A 3071-nucleotide genomic window follows, 5' to 3' on the forward strand; every position below is an offset into this window, starting at 1 on the left:
GCATTCATCCTTTGGAAAGATACTGGATACATTTGGGAGAGGGACTGAAAGAGAAATGCAATCAATTAAAGAAACTACAGGCTGGAGGAGTGACTAAGACATATCTAGGTACTCTATGTAGTGAAGTACATTAGTGTAGTTGGGAGATTTGAGATCAAACTGTGAAATGGAGGAATGCTATTGAATGAGGAAAGGCTGGACATGCATCTGAAGAGCAAGTTGTCTCAATCAAGTTGAGAGGGTGGGCTGTGTCTAGTTAGATGTCAGCACATTTCCTCTTGGGTGGGTGGGAGGAAGGATTTCATATTAAGGATTAGTCATTTAAACTAAAAAATTCAAATAAAAACCTTGGAACGTTCTCTGAAGAGGTAGAAGTAGAGTCCTTCAATGTTGAAGGCAGATGTGGATAGATTCAAAGTAAGCAATGGGTGAAAGGTTCAGGGTAGACAGGAAGGGTATTCAAGGTTTATTAATAATCAGTTTTGTATTCAGTGTTAAAGCAGGCCTGACTGCACTAGATTAGATTCTCTACAGTGTGGAAACAGGCCCTTCGGCCCAACTAATCCACACCGACCCTCCGAAGAGTAACCCACCCAGACCCATTCCCCCTGACTAATGCACTAACTCTATGGGCAATTTAGCTTTACTAATTCACCGAACCTAATTTCACTACTCATTGTGCAAACCAATGTAAAACATGAAATTGGGTGCAATTGCTTTGCAAAATTCTGATAGTTCAAATAACTGATTGAAACTGACTGATGTTTGGTGGATTATGGATTAGAATGTTGCTATACCTAACAGCATAGATTCAGATTTCACCCATCTCTCATTACCAACAGGATTTGCTGATCTTGCTTTGACAGTTCCTCAAGGACTCATCACACATTTCCCCATCTGATATATGTCTGTTCAGAGCTTACAATTCACCACATGGAATAACAGCAGCAGTTCTTGGTCTCTTCATGTACACTGCAACCATCACTACCAGCAGGGATAGAGACACCATCTGGAGGCCAATGACTGTTCCATGCAGAACCCAAGGGGTCCCAGCAACATCTTTGGGGGGAGAGAGAGATCAGAGGATGGTTTCTTTAGCTGGAGATCACAGGTGACCTATTACAGAGGCTTCACTCACCATTTGCTTCAAGTTGTTTCTTTGCAGTGTAACTGCTCCCTCCCAGGAGGATTGGGCCAGGTGCACTCACCACTGTCCCCTCATGGGGATGGGTACTCCTGCGCTGCCCTGTTGGAGACAAAGATTAGATAGTTTGACCCAATCCAGGAGTTAGATTAGATTACTTACAATGTGGAAACAGGCCCTTCGGCTCAACAAGTCCACACCGACCATCCGAAGAGCAACCCAACCGGACGCATTCCCCTAACACTTTGGGCAATTTAGCGTGACCAATTCACCTAACCTGCACATTTTTGGACTGTGGGAGGAAACCGGAGCACCAGGAGGAAACCCACACAGCCACGGGGAGATTGTGCAAACTCCACACAGTCAGTTGCCTGAGGCAGGAATTGAACCCGGGTCTCTGGCACTGTGAGGCAGCAGTGCTAACCACTGTGCCAACGTGCCGCCCACTAGTTAGTGCTAGAGCTTGCCCCAAGATCAGAAATGTTACTATGTGGAGAACCATCTGTACTTCATCCAGCTCTGCAACAGGTAGCAGTTAGCAAATGCTTACCTACCCCCTCCTAATCTGATGTTTTAGTGAAGAACTGAAACCTTGATACTTGTGGGTAGTCACCGCTTTCACGAAGGAAGCACTGGATCCCAAACAAGAAACTCAAACCACTGAAGTTGGAGAGAACACCTTTTATGCAATGGCATTGTGTCACTTGTCAGTGACAGGTGATAAAGAAAGAGAACATATATTGTTAACTCAACATTGATGTGTTTGGGGGATGCCAAGTGTCTGGAATGAAGCTCAATATCAACCAATGTGTTGTTCTAGCTCTTAGCGTTTAGAGAATGCAAAGTGAGCTTAATTCACAATTCCACGCTGGGAACTTGTTAAATTCTGTTACATAAAGTTGTGCAAGTTCTTGCCACAGACTCTGGCATCTTCAATAATGTTCTTCAGCTCAATGGCAAGCATTCCTATTTCTGTGGCCATTAAGTCTAGGCCTGTATAGTTATGGGCATTGAGGGGGACAAATCAGTCAGTTCTTCAGACATGGACTTGTAGTTCCCATTGATGTAAAAACCCCTTTCACAGTCTGTATAAAAGGGATCAAGCCTCAGACACAGGACAACAGAAATTCCTTCAACAAGCAAGTTACTTCAAATCCAAATCTGAAGCAGACAGCTTCCCAAGTCAGAGAGAGAGAGAGTGAACAGGAGGACATTCAGCCCCTCAACGTATTCTACCATTTGGCAACTTGGCTGATCAGATTGGGATCTCGACTCCTCTTGATTCACTTGTGGGACATGGACATTGCTGGCTGGGCCTCCGTTTATTGCCCATCCCTAGGTGTCTGAAGGTGGCAGTGGGCTGCCTTCTTGAACTGCTGCAGTACATGTGTCTACCACCCCCGCCCCCCCCCCCCCCCCCCCAATCTATCTGCAGTCCTGGGGAAACTCTACAGCCTGAGAACTCATTGTTCAACTGAGCCTAGCTCCATTCTGGAGACCATCCTTTAGCAACAACCTTATCAGAACCCCCCCGCCTCCCTCAGCCTGGGACTCACTATGATCACCTCATTCTAACCTTTCAGAAGTGGCTCAACTGTTCAGTAACCCACCATTCCAGGAGTCAGCATCTGAATGGGTTTCTATAGAACAAAGAAAAATACAGCACAGTACAGGCCCTTTGGCCCTCGATGTTGTGCCGATCCAAGCCCACCTAACCTACACTAGCCCACTATCCTCCATATGCCTATCCCACGCCCGTTTAAATGCCCATAAAGAGGGAGAGTCCACCACTGCTACTGGCAGGGCATTCCATGAACTCACGACTCGCTGAGTAAAGAATCTACCCCTAACATCTGTCCTATACCTACCACCCCTTAATTTAAAGCTATGCCCCCTCGTAATAGCTGACTCCATATGTGGAAAAAGG

General features: G+C 45.8%; 1 long non-coding RNA gene across 1 annotated transcript in view; it reads right to left on the reverse strand.

The window, feature by feature from the left end:
• Positions 1–985: 985 nt before the first annotated feature.
• LOC122544436 overlaps positions 986–3071 on the reverse strand; it is a 3850-nt gene continuing 1764 nt past the window's right edge. Inside the window, exons 2-3 of the long non-coding RNA XR_006310340.1 lie at positions 1139–1246; positions 986–1059 (exon numbers count right to left, since the gene is read on the reverse strand). This is a non-coding gene — a long non-coding RNA (uncharacterized LOC122544436). The remainder of the gene's footprint in view (positions 1060–1138; positions 1247–3071) is intronic.

This window comes from Chiloscyllium plagiosum, chromosome 48, assembly GCF_004010195.1.
Source record: "Chiloscyllium plagiosum isolate BGI_BamShark_2017 chromosome 48, ASM401019v2, whole genome shotgun sequence".
Taxonomy (NCBI): Eukaryota; Metazoa; Chordata; class Chondrichthyes; order Orectolobiformes; family Hemiscylliidae; genus Chiloscyllium; species Chiloscyllium plagiosum.